This window comes from Melopsittacus undulatus, chromosome 1 (assembly GCF_012275295.1).
Source record: "Melopsittacus undulatus isolate bMelUnd1 chromosome 1, bMelUnd1.mat.Z, whole genome shotgun sequence".
Taxonomy (NCBI): domain Eukaryota; kingdom Metazoa; phylum Chordata; class Aves; order Psittaciformes; family Psittaculidae; genus Melopsittacus; species Melopsittacus undulatus.
The window spans coordinates 57408538-57423166 of NC_047527.1; the positions used below are offsets into that span (position 1 = coordinate 57408538).

The window sequence follows — 14629 nt, forward strand, 5'->3', positions numbered from 1 at the left end:
TCTGCGTCTTTTTCATATAAATATGATTAGGTAGCTTACTGTGTAATGACTTGGTTTAGGTTTCTCTCACACAGAATACGTATTTATAGATTGTAACCTTCTCCATAATTCTGTAAAGAAATAGGTCATTTAGTAAGGGCTGTTATTTTGTTGTGGGATCAAATGTCTGAAAATTGGATAATGAAACTGATAGTCAAAGCAGTTAAGGAGTTAATATCATTGTATTTCTTTATAGAAACAAGGGTAAAAATACGTAATCTAAGTTACAGCTTTAAATAAATTTGCTGTATGACAACAATTACTGTTCTCTGGGAAAAAAATATTGTAATTATAGGGAAATTTATTTTTTTCAACTACAGTTTTAAAAGTATTTTCCCAGTGTATCCTTTTATAGCTGGAATTTCATTTGGAGAATGGTGGACAGTAATGGAACTGCTACTTTTCCTTAAAAATTATTTTGTTCATAAAAGAAATGTCACAGTTTGTCTAACTTGTGTGGTGAAACATTCATAGAATAAAGGCTGTGGTCTATAATAATCTGTTGTTTAAGATGAACTAAATTTCCAGACAAGAAATTCAAGCTCTTTTGGAAAACTAAATTCTAATCTACAATGCTCACTCCCACTTCCCTTCATAGGGACCTTTGTTGGTTGGGTTTTTTTTGTGTGTGTTTTGTTTATTCTGCGTTTTTGTTTGGTTTTGTTTCTTTTAGTTTTTTTCTTTAAATTTTAAAATATATAGGAAGGTAAGTGTAGAGAGATTCTTACTGATAGATGAAAAATTATTATTGACACACGACTTTAAGGGGACGTGTGTTGGATATATGTTATAAAGAGCTTTGTTTAAGTATTGTCATTTACTGTTTTTCTAGAGTTGGAATTATATCGTGCTTGATTGTTTTGTTTTTATTGGAAATTATGAATGCATTTTCTGCTTTTGTTTGAATTTTCCTTAGCCAAATTCTATTGTTATTCTTCTTAATGTGTTTCATTCTATGTAATTATATTTTATTTTTCTTCAGGAGCATTTTGTTCCTTGGAGTAAAATTTAACCTGGTGTAGGAGGTTCACCCTTGCAGACCTCCCATGTCTTGCCTGTTTCCAAATAACAAAGATATTCCAAATATATAGGAATGCAACCTGTGTGGCTTATGATTTTCAAATTTTGTTTGTGTTCTCTGGATTTACATAAAACAATATCAGATGAAATGTTAGAGCAGAAAAAAAAAAGCCACACAACAAAAAAAAACCCCACAAAAAAACCATTTGATACTCATCTGGTTACTGTAAACTGTGTATTCTTAGTACTTATTGAACAACTGTGTTTCACTGATGTTTTAAAGATGTGGGCATTATCTTGTTCATAGAATGCATTATATCACTGAGGTAAGGAGGGCTGACATGTTCTTGAGTGACAGAGTTCTTAAGAAAGGGTTCTGCAGTCAAGTTACCAATATTCTTTCTCAAATATGAAAAGCACAATCCTTTTGTTTACATGGAAATTTGTATTGCACAACTCTGTTGGATTTTCAGCTCTGCTCCACAAATAGAATATGATAGGAGCAATGTAATATAGTAGAGCATGTCACTCTTGAGTAGCATAAGATAGTCTTCAAAGAGTTCTGAGATTTTATACTAAAGATATAAATACTATTTAGATTTAAAGCTACATTTACATAGTGGGTGTGTTGAATTGACCCCTAGCCAGATGCCAAGTACCCACAGAGTAGGATGGTGGAGAGATTAAGAAAAACGAAAGTGAGAAAAGTCATTGGTTGGGATAAAGGCAATTTAATAGATGAAGAGGGAAAACTCCCAAACATGCAATAGAAAAGAAATCACTTATCACCTCTCACAAGCAGACTGATGCCCAGCCATTTGCCAGGCATCAGCCACATTGGCAGGTAACCCCTCAACCCCTTCTTCTTTCTCTACACCAGTTCTTGTTGCTGAACATTATGTTAAATTGTAGGAAATATCTCCTTGGCTAACTTGGGTCAGCTGTCCTGGCTGTTTTCCCTCCCAGCTTCTTTTCATCTCTTGCTGGAGGCAGGATCAAAGTGGGACAAAGAGAAAGCCTTGATGCTGTACAAGCACTGCTCAGCAATAGACAAAACACTGCTATACTATCAACATGTTCAACCACAAATCCAAAACACAGCACCATGAAGGCTGCAGTGATGAAAAATAATTTCATTGCAGCCAGATGTTAGCACCTTGTTAGCATAAATAATATATAGAATACCTACCATGCACCAATTTTAGAAGCATATATGACATCAAGAGAAAGTTGTACGAGTAGGGAGTAATACAGTTGGATGATGGTTTAAGTATGAACAGAGATGCACATTACATGGAAGTGACAGTGGTTAGAGGTATATGAAAACGTTGCAACCATACTTTACGTCTGAAGATATCTTTGCTCATGCTGCACTGTTTTGTGTTATTTCCTTTTGATGTATGTCCTATCCTTTGTTCCTGGCAGCTTACAATGAATGGTTTCATTTGTTTCTTAGCACAGTTAGACACTAGATCTTGCTGACCTTCAGCAATGCAATGTGTTAGTCAGTGGATTCTTGCTTTAAGTCTGCATTGAGTTAAGGTTGAAAGTAACTGCCTTTATATGTACTTTCTTTTCTCGTTCATGCTTAATCTCTTTGAAAATGCTTCAATTTTCATTGTATTAGAACTGTTCATTCTTTAACTTACAAAGGCAGATAAAAATACAAAGATAAAGCAATGGAAAAAAACCCATGTAGCGAATATGAGATAATTGTGCAACAAAGAGGGAAGAAATTAATTTTATTCTAAATATTTGAGCTCTGTATTTTCTTTTATTCTCATCTGATTTGTCCTAGTAATTTTGCTTTTTCCCCAGCACATTGCTGGGGCAGTATTTAATCCATAATAATTTTGTATGTAAGCATAATTCAGTTCTGAGAAAGCCTGTCATTACAAATTGACTTTTTTTTTTTAATAAATCACCTCCCCAAATGTTCAAGAATATAAAAAAATGAAAAACTGAGATACAGCACCTGAATTCCAAAATTAACCACAATAAAAAAGACAGAACTCCAATAAATATTAATGCCTGAGAACATTTCAAAACTGAGAACATTCATTGTGCCTTTTCAGCATGACTAAAAAATTGGATGGGGAGTAAGGTAAACTAAATCCCAAGGAACTGGCAAAGGATACTGCAGATCTGTGTATGTTGTCCAGCATGTTTGCAAAGATGAGCTTCACTAAAGTATTTATTTGGTGGTATCTTCAGTTATAGATACTTTGTTAATCCTTAAAAGGTATCCTGAAAAAATCCAGTAATCCTTTTGGAATTTTATTAACCTTCCTGTTGGATATTTTCTCTAAATGTAGCCTGTTCGGTCCCCCAGCTACATTTTTACATAAATACTATTTTTTAAGAAGATATTCAAATGCCCATCTTTTCTCTAAAGCTAATTCTATAAAAAGATAATGGTAGACATGTTTCTAAACAAATCTCAGATGCAGCTTAGAATTAATATTTAAAATTGATTTAATGGGAATGTTACAAAAGTTCACTTGAGACTTCATAAATTTGTCTGTACTTTTATGTGAAAAGTTGATTTGTTTTGTTTTGTTTTGTTTTTTTTCCCAAATAATAACCTACATTTATCTGTATTTTAATAAGAGAAACTTAGTATTTCCTAATACAGTCATCCTCTAGATGAAATGCAGCTCAGGGAAAACTTACTTTACTTTTATCGATGAGTTTCACCAGTGGACAAAAGACCAGGGACTTACTAATGTAAGTAAAAATGTTGACTTCCTTGTGAGACTTGAACATCTAGTGGACTTAAACTCAACTGCTAAGTTGTACCTATAGTTAAATATGTATAATAACATATGTATGTAGGTTTTGAATCAGAATTTAAAGTCTAACTTCACAACAAAGCTTACTTTCATTAAAGTTATTAGATTTTTTTTTGCAGTTACATATGCATGTATTTCATATTATAATGCTGCTGAATTAATGTACACTGTATTACTCTTTATATATTCTTACCATGTAATAATACATAATATAAAGTTCAGTATTGGAAAAACAGAAAAATGTAATTGAGTAGCACATGAACGAAAGTGCAGTTTTATAAGTAACCAATTTTGTTCAAAGCTGCTGTCTGTTCTTGAAAATATCTTGAACATATGGACTAAATGTTTGATAGCAATGAAGGCATTTTTGTGTATGAGTGTAGGAGTTTAGAAGAGGGAAGGAAAAGTAGGTGTTAAGCATGACAGTGAGGTGGGAAAAAGTGACAATGGAAGAATGAGAAATCTAATGCAGAAATTTATCCCTTGCAACTAATCCTTGACACGTAACTTATGGTACAGCTATGTCTATGAGCTATATCTGAATCAGTATCTGTGTGCTCTTACCCTGCTGTAGATGTGAGGCAGCATATTAATTTTTATTTTAAGGCAACTAATATGCATGATCATTATTTCAATGCAGATCATCTTGAGTACTGTATTACATGTTAACTCCAGGATGCTTGTAACCATTGGAATAGGTTGCATTTGATACGAAAAGACAAATAAAACTCTTCAAGTAAGGCTTGGAAGCACTTGGATATTTGTAATGAAAATTTCATGTTTTAAAGTGTAACTTTACTTGAGAGAATTCATAGCTACTGACAAGGTGACTGATTTAAGGAAAAAATTATGTTTAGCATACACCTGGTACTTCATCCTTTCAAGTTATATTCCAATCAAGTGTTCACACAGTAATTAAAATGAGTATTTTTTAATATATTGAAATTAATTGAAATCAATATATATTTTTATTGTGTATAAAATATACGATATTTTATATATTGGAAATATAAGAAATTATGTACTGTGGTTAGGTTTGGGGAAGAATTTTCTAACCTTTAACAGCTAACTAATTTACTTGCTAAGTGATTAAAAGAGCAGTGGATTGTGTTAAGAACTCTCAGTAATGACCTGTTTCCCATTGGCATGCTTCTAACTTTATTATCTCATATGATAATTAAATAAAAAACAGACCTGTGTAAGCTCCCTGAAAGCACAACAAATCAAAAAATATGATTTGACATGTTTGTGTCGTGCTGAATTTTGCTGTATATTTATGATTTTGCTTTCCTTCTGATTGATCACAACAGGTTCCTTTGTTATAGTGTGTTTTAGCATGCGGTATGGGTTTGCATGTGGAAGAACTAAAGCTGACAGGTTAGGTGGAGAGTGTCAGAGGCTCATTGACACAAAACAGACTTGAGAAGAGATTAAGGTCATTTTTATCAATAACATTGGATTAAAAAGAATAATTTTGTGGCATACTGACAGTTTACCTTGTTAATATCAATGGTTTGCTCTTCACTGTATTAATAAAAAGCGTAACTGAAATGGACAAGCTCAAACTTGTGTGTAGATAAGAAAGGGTGTTTCAGTGTGTTATAGGAGGTGCAGATGTCTTCATAAAAAAAAAACAAACCAACAAACAACACAAAACCAACTCTTTTTTAAAACTTTTCTTTCTTTGGGCCAATCTTTAGAAAGTGAGAGTTTTCAGTTGTACTGGAATATTCCTTAAGTTGATAACCAAGTACAAGAATAGTACAGCTAGAGGCTCCACTGTCTAGCTCCTAAACAGCTCATAAAGTGAGCTTGAAAACCTGAAAGAGCTAGGACTCACCATGAACAGCAAAGCATACTTCGTATATTCTTATGACCCTTTCTTCAGGTCTTGTGCATCCTTCTGTAATTCATAAAATGAGCTGACAAAAGTCCAAGAAAAAATGGTTAAGACTTCTTAATATTTTTTTCTGCTGTTTTTATATTCCACTAGAAGCAGGAGTGAAAAAATGCAGACAATGTTTGGAATAGAAATTGGTGACAAGTCCATTCTTTCTTGTATCCCTAAGTTCATTCTAGACTTTGTTAATCAGACTTGTTCTGATTAGCATTTTCTTTAAGCAATTTATATACCTGCATAGAGTATGTGTTATACTAGACAGATGGAAATCTAGACTTTGGCCCTTAGTCCCACCGGTTTATATATTCCCTTGGTGTCCTAGGCATTTATCATCTTGTAGGTGAGAGTAAAGACTCTGTGTTCTGTAAGCAGTCAGTGTTGGGTTTGGTATGTTTTTGGTTTCTTGTATTTCTGAGTATGCCCCTTCCTGTCTTGTGTAAGTACGGTATATTCCTGAGCGTTAGTGGCTTCATGCCAGGTGTGTTGTGTTGCTGCAGCCAGGAGACAGGAAAGCATATATTATATGTGGTCAGACTGTAACCTGCCACTGTCTAAGCCAACTATAGATAGGAGAAAACATTCTTTACATAAGGTATAAACTATTGTATTTCAACATCCTACATTCAAGAGTAATCCTGCATTGTAATCTGTCAACCACTTTACAGACACAAATTTTTAAACAAAGGAGATGATGTTGTAGATAAAGCTCTTCAACATATTTTCCTTTACCATTCGATCATATGAATTTTATCCCAGATCGGTATCAGCCAAGTATTATTCATCGAGCCAAAACTTTTAACAGTACTGGAGGTTATTATGGGTCAGTTTGAGTTCCTTTAGCAAGGTATAAAGAGGTTCTGCAGACAGGCTATGCATATAACTTGAAAGTGGGAAACAATAATTTCTTGCCTGATATACAACAATTAAATAGGACCTAATGACTCTTAGGCTAAGTATTAACATGTTCACCACTCCTATGAGGCAGCAAAGTCTTTGCTGGCCAGGCAGGCAGCAGTTAGGAGAGGAAGAGTCAGTACCTGCAGCTCCCTTCACAGCTGCTTTGTGTCTGTCATCCTCCACCAGCACCAATAGGAATGACACTGGTGACCCAACACTTCCCACCCAGACCAACAAGTTTCTCACTTCCTTTTTTATTTAGGGTTTTATGCCTTGCTATTTTGGTATTTACTTTCTTGGATCCCTGAGCTGGTAATGATCAATAGTCTGATTTCTGTCTGTAATTTAAGCCAAATTTAGGCAGCTATGTCATATCACAGCTGGCGTTTGCATTCTTGGTACGCAACCATGGGCTTACAGTAAAAAGGTTGGCTAGTATGAAGGAGGACAGTATGTGGGGTTAGAAAGGGTGGTAAGTCGTAGGTAGTGATTAATTATATTTTCTGTTGGCCTGTATAACTGACACATCATACAGGTGTGATTTTTCAAATGTTACATTACAGCTCATTTCACACCTGCCTCTGAATGTAGAATAGAATGAGGATAGGAATGTCTATTTTAGGGCTGTGAAGATGAAGATTATTTAGCCTTGGTGATGATCACCAGCAGCATGTTTTCGGCTTTTTGTTCAGAAACCATTTATATATGTTCAGTTAATTATTCTGCCTCTGTCACCAGGAAGAATATGAATGTCAGAGAGCACTATAGGATAATTAAAATTAATGGATACTCACCAACCAGTGATAGCAGGGGACCAGTAAAAGTAATCCACCTCTGTAGACTGCCCTGAATCCACATTATGCTCTATCTGAATTCTTTGGGTTTTGTAAACAGGCCTAAATTTGGCTTTTAGCTAGGTTTTGAAACTGGATGTTTAGAATACCTTAAAGAAGAAAAAAATAAAATAAATTCCTGAGTATATCAGTAGGTGTTTTCTTCAGAACAGTAGTCTTCTCTTACAATCCAGGAAGGAAGACTCAGATGGTATTTTTCCTGTAAGTCAAATTGCCATCACAGTAACACGTGCTTTCTTTTAGAAGGAGATCTTAGGGCCAAAGTGTATGGTATCTTCTGATAAGAGAAAGAGGGAGAAGCATAGTATGTTTGGTTTAGGTCATGTGTCTGTTTGTATTAATTCCTCACAGGGCCTAGCAAAGAAAGAGTTAATGTGTGGTTCCTAGGACTCAGCTGGACAAAGTGTATCAAAGACAAATAATCAATGTTGATGAAATAGTTTAATATTTTTGATTAAGTTAATCTATTTTTGTTTTATAGAATCTGACCCTCAATACTTGTAAAGAATTTGAAAGTCTATGAAGAATTTGCAGTGTGCCCCCAGCAGTAAATATGAAATGGTAGTACATTAATAGTAATTCTGAAAATACATATTTTTATCTATCCCAGGAAAATGTAGCAGATTTTTAGACACCGTGAAAAGATAGCATAAAATCGCATAGTGACCTTTGGAGATAAATAGTTTGCTCTGTTATAGGCATATTAAAATAACCTGGTATGTGCTATTTGCCTTTTCTGACTTCAACAAGAAAGGTAAAACTGTCATGTTTCTACAGTTCTAGTACTTTCTGATAGCTTTAAGCTTTAATATATCAATGATTATTTATGATGTAAGTTTTGTTGTCATACAAAAATCAACTTTCAGTAGCAGCCTGGTCTTTTCTACTTTTCAAATCATTCTATTGTAGCATCAATTAATTCACGTAACCAATAGTGAAGAAGTGGTGCTGGAGCAAAGTAGGCTAGAATTCAATTAGAAAGGTATAATTTTAGCTAAGTCAGTATCCCAAAGTCAAGTGAAAAGATAAAAGTAGTCTAACATGAATAGACAGCATATTTTGTTACCGAGTAGAAGCATATCTACTAGAATAATCTTTACGAAGCGTATTAGAAGAATGCTTTACATTTGATAGTGCTTCAGAAGCACAAATAATATGTATTATTCAGATTCGAACAAATATCTGCTACTTTCTAAAAGGAAAATATGCTGTCAAATTATAGAATTCCTAAAGTTTATGCTTTATGGAGGGTTGAATGAAATGAGATCCTTTTTGAATTCTAAACATTCAAAAAAGTGAGTCTCAAGAACAGTGCCTAAAATGTTGAACAGGGTTTATGCTTTTGCATGGTAATGTTTGTACAGTAAGATAGTATTTTTTACATCAAAAAAATCAGTTCCTTTCAAACTTTTTTCTTTTTTTTTTTTGTTATAATTTCAGTACCTATAAATAGAAGCTCTTGACATCTTGCATCTTTCTCTACCCTTGGTCTTTATATAGAACTCTCATTGATTTCAATTGTGTATATTGAAGTAGACTAGGATAGATGGCTTTTCATCTATAAAAATGTGGCAATATTAACCTCTATGCTGATAGAAAGGTTGTTAAACGTCTGTTATTATAAAATGCTTGAAATAATATCTCAGGATTAAAGTCTATAGTTTTCTAGGTCATCACAAATTTACACTACATGAATATATGAAGTCATGTACAATGTATTTTGAAGATCTTGTTTTAAAATCCACTGTTGCAAAAGTTATGCAAAATACTGATTATTTCTGCAATGAACCTTTGGAATCATGGTGACATGTTGTATCCAACTAAGAGTAGTTCACATGACAAAAATGTAAAATTGCCTTCTCTAGAGTCACAAGGAGATATTTGCAACAATTTCACTCTAAAGTTTTCCCGTATTATGACTCTGGGGAGAACAAATTTCTCCATGGACTTTTATATTTTGAGGTAAAATTCAATGAACATCTGTCCAACTGCCAGGGATCTCTGTTCTAGACTGATTTTAAGAGAAGTTAAATGATGAAGTTTTTCTGGGCATTGGTGTTCCCTAAAATTATATTAAGAGGAATATAACAGTGAAGGGGAAAAAAGGGCGTGGAAATAAGTTTGCGAAGTATAACATTGGATTTTTTTTCTTCTCTTTATCAAGCTTTTTCATAGTATTTGTAAAATCATCTATGATATTGTTGGATTGTTGCAAAACATGATCCTTGGATATCTGAATGCTCAAGAGGATGAAAATTTTGACTTATAAAATGAAGGATGAAATGAAGGATGAGATTGGACTGGGAAAAATACATGAAATTCCAATAAAGACATTAATTGTGTAGATATAATAGGGATTAACTTCTCTATCACTCAGTGCTTCTGCATATGCTAAATCACAGAAGGTATTAAGGCAATGTGTATTATGCCCAGGCTATTTGATATATCAAAGTTGAAAATACAAGAATTTGGTTTCCCTAACATGAGTAAGCTAAGTTCTTATGACGGCTTAGTGCACAAACATGTTTATAAATATACAGGGACTATAGAGGATAGTTTTAACTCCATACAGGATTTCTGATAATATAGCACTTCTGATAACAGAGGTATTAAATTGCTCTTCATTGAACGGATACTAGATGTGCCACAGACATTACAAACAGTAAAGAGAATACGTGAGTCAATATAATTTACACACATACTTAAACCACATAAATTGGCATGTCTGTTATGTTTGAGTCTCCAAGTTGTACAAAAGGCAAGATTACTTGAATACAACCCTTCTCTGGTATGGAAAAATTACTCATCTTTAAAATAAAACTTAACATGCTTTTTAATATTTTGTTGTTGGTTTTCCTATTGTGTATTTGGCAAGAAGTAGGAAGATACAGCTAACATCTCCAAAAACATTGTTTTGAAAGGAATGCATGTGGTTCTAAATGAAACAATATTTCACTGCAGTAAAAAAGGAGCTGTTGTGAATATGTCTGCTGGATAGTGTTCACTATTCCTTCTGAAGTTATTAAATGTCCCTAGCCTTTTTTTTAAAGCTTTTGAGTAGCTACGGAATGGTGAAGACATCTTCTGCCATAGAAATCCTGTTCTTTAGGAACTACTCATTTTTTACAAACTGTTCTTTCTTTAGTGACAAACTGAATTGTGTTTTCCCTAAGAAAGTAATCCAGCAGCTTAAAAGCAGCAGAATATTGTAAACCAGCTAGCCATAATATGAGGGCATCTACATGATGTCTCCATATTTGCTTTTGACAGGTTTTTTGTTGTTTTTTTTTTTTTTTTTTAACAACAACAAACTTGAAAACTTTTCAATTTCTTTGTATCTTTTAAATTTATTTTTTTTTTTACCATTGGCTTGAATGCTTACCAGCTTCTGAAATTCGTTTCTTTAAGTGAACAGATTTATTCCTTGTCAGAAGAAAACCAAAGTAATGGAATTTTGGATCAAAATCAAGTTTTAATTTGGATTGTATTAAAAGGAGGAAATCTGACAAGTACATTGTTGAGGAGAGAGATGTTCTTATTAATTGCACATGCTGGTAATTGTTTCTTTGATGTATTTTTGAAAAAGGAGTTAGACAATTCAAATATGTGGTGGTAAAAGGTCTTGCAAAAGGAAAGCTTTATGTAGGTGGATTTTTTCCTGTTAACTGCCTTGAAAATAAATTATGAAAAACAAAAGTACCAAGGAAATTAACTCCATTGGAAGAACTGATAATAATTGATAAAAATCCTTGTTAAAATACTTTGAATTTATATTCAAAATTATTTCAAATCTGTGGCAAATAATTGATCTCTAAATAATGCATTAAATAATATCTCGATCTCTAATAAATGATCTCTATCTAATCTAATAATCTCTAAGTAATGCTTTAAATAATATCTTTATAATATATCTTGAAAAATATAATTCCTTTTTTTTATAGTTTAAGATCTGGAGCTTTGATTTGGTTACTCTTCTATTTCATCAGCATTATGGTTAAACTGGTATGGATTCAGAATAAAATTTCAGATTTGTGTTGGTGTAAGAGGAAAGATTCGTTATATGTCTTCCATGCATGGAGGCAAGATGTCATGATATCAATTAATTTTCAAAAGTAAGGAATAGTGACTGTAATAGGTGACATTTGCATTCGTAAACTTTCATGGTTCATCATTTTTTCCAAGCTTTTGCTTTAGGCTTAAACTAGATTTGCTCCAGTTTGTCAAGAGAGTGTATGTAGATGAACACCTCACCACCTACCATCTGCTGTGCAAATATAAGTTTCCAGGAGACAGTTGAGCTTGTCTTGACCATGGGGTCATAAGAAACATTAACCAAAGTAAAACAATTTGGCATTTTAGGGTCCATCTCTTGAAATTATATCATAAAGCTGTTTTCTCCACACCTGAAGCAAAGTAATTTAGCCCAATTTATAGTTTATGTATTTATATTTAGTTTATATAATTTCGTGAATGCTTGCTTTTACATTGAAATATAAGCATAAATTATTTGGTTTAAGAAAAGTTTTATAAAGATATTCAGAAGAGATTGCATATGATCAGAATTAAAGCTGTATTTTTAACAGGCAGCTATAAATATTAATTCAATTTTGTTTTTATTAAAAATGGGTCTGGTGTAAGCATTTTCAAGAGACATCTTCTAAATCCATACAAATATGGGTATATAAACAAGCAATGATTATAAAACTATGAACTGGAAAGCTACTGTTACGTTACTTTTGATTGATTGATTGAAGCAATGTAATTTACCCAGCTTGTTTAGCAAAAATTAAAACTGGGGGCAGATCCTGAAGTGTTTGCTCAGTCTTTTTTCTCAAGCAAATGTTTCCTTTCAGTCAATAATGGGTAGAATACGTTGAAAAGAAAATATATACTACTTCTATTAGGTTCAGTTAGCTAGAAGGAGAACAGTAGAAAGTAAATACATGAAAGTGTGGGAATCAATGAGGGCAATTAGCACCTGTAAAAGAAATACCAGTGCACTCTTGTGTAGACACTTTTGTGTAAAATTTACCTTAGCTAATTAGCACTTATTAAATTTCCTGACATAGAATTGTGGAACTGTTTGTGTTGATGTCCCTTTATAATAATTGATTTTTAAATTGTTATAGCTCATAATTTTTATTTATATTTGTGCTAAATTGTTCAGTCTAGAATTTAGTCCTTGCAATGAACTCTTTTCCCAGCAGTTTCAGTTCAGCCATTTGGAAACGCTTGTTTAGCTCCATTAGAACAAGCAAACTGTCATGCATCAAAAGAAGCGTGACCAGCAGGTTAAAGGAGGTGATCCTGCCCCTCTACTCTGCTCTCGTGAGAACTCACTTGGAGTATTGTTCGCAGTTCTGGTGCCCTCAACATAAAAATGACATGGAACTGTTAGAACAAGTCCAGAGGAGGGCCACGAGGATGATCAGGGGACTGGAGCACCTCCCATATGAAGACAGGCTGAGAGAGTTGGGGCTGTTGAGCCTGGAGAAGAGAAGGCTGCTTGGAGACCTCATAGCAGATTTCCAGTATTTGAAGGAGGCCTGCAGGGATGCAGGGGAGGGACTCTTCATTAGGGACTGTAGTGATAGGAGAAGGGGTAACGGGTTGAAACTTAAACAGCAGAGGTTTAGACTGGATATAAGGAAGAAATTCTTTCCTGTTCGGGTGGTGAGGCACTGGAATGGGTTGCCCACGGAGGTAGTGAATGCTCCATCCCTGGCAGTGTTCAAGGCCAGGTTGTATGAAGCGTTGGGTGGTATGGTTTAGTGTGAGGCGTCCCTGCCCATGGCAGGGGGGTTGGAACTAGATGATCTTAAGATCCTTTCCAACCCTAACTATTCTATGATTCTATGATTCTATATATTATAGAGTTTAAGGAGATGTGTCCAAGGATAATTATTTGAGAAGCTCTTTTGTCCTCGCTTTTTTGAAGTATGGATTTGCTACTGGAAGGAAATACCATTTCTAATGGAAGTACAGTGAGGTCATAGGTAGGTAACCTGGTATTTGAGGAAGATGTTGGAACAAGGAGATGAACTATCAAAGAGGAGGATGAAGAATTTGAGCAGAGGGGTCTTGGAAAGGAGAAAGATGGCAAAGAGTAAGAAATTGGGGAATAAAGGAAGAGACTAGGATGCTTTCCCAAGGAGAGATTAGCACTGTTGGATAGTGAGCCTTGGTTTGTGCTTCAAAGGCTTTGTGAAAGATTTAGGCAAGAAGAATTTTAGTGAAAGAAAAAAACAGAAGATGTAAACTGGAAACCAAAAATTGTGTTCTGCATTTGGTGTTATATAGATGCCCACTTTGTCTATCAGCTTTATTAAAAATTTTTGATCTTTGACATGGTTTTCTGCTATTTTAAATATAATTTAAATAAAATAGCATAGTGGCCCTTGGGAATAAACAGTTTTCTCCATTATAGGTGTATTAAAATAAGCTGGTATGTGCGATTTGTCTTTTCTGACTCCAACAAGAAAGGTAAAACTATCATGTTAATGCACAATTCTGAGCTTTTTTCCAGGTTAAACAACTGCAGTTCCTTCGGTAGTTTCTCATAAGACCTGAACTCTAGGCCCTTCACCAACTTTTTGGCCTTATTTGGACACACTCCAGCAGCTCAATGTCTTTTTTTTCATAATGAGGCACCCAAAAGTGAGCACATTGTTTGAGGTGTGAATGGATGAAAAATCAGCTGAATATAGTGAATAGTTTAGGGAACTATTCATACACTATTAAAACAGGGGTCAGGGAACAGTAGATCACTATTGAAAAAAAATGTACTGTGAGCTACTGCAAATGCCCATAAATGATATAATTTTCGTAAACTGAAGAGATAGCTTAAGCAAATACAGAAAGCCATAATATGAACATATACAAAGAAATCAATTCTGAAAACTTGCTTTGAAAGAGTTGGAAACAACAAATACAATTTTGGCTCGTAACAAAGCTTTGTGAGGTAGTCTTATTAAGGTAGTAGGAAAGATCCAATAACAAGAGCTTAAATGTGCGTTCTAGCATGAACTTGAACAGGGACCTATTCTCTGGCCTGGCTTGCTAAACCACAGTGAAGACTGAAAAACTTAGCAATACTAAATTTTGCTGTCAACTCAAATAGTGTTTTA

General features: G+C 34.0%; 1 protein-coding gene across 1 annotated transcript in view; it reads left to right on the plus strand.

The window, feature by feature from the left end:
* The window catches only part of DOK6 (docking protein 6), a 236768-nt gene that overhangs the window by 31901 nt on the left and 190238 nt on the right, over nucleotides 1-14629 (plus strand). The window lies entirely within an intron of this gene.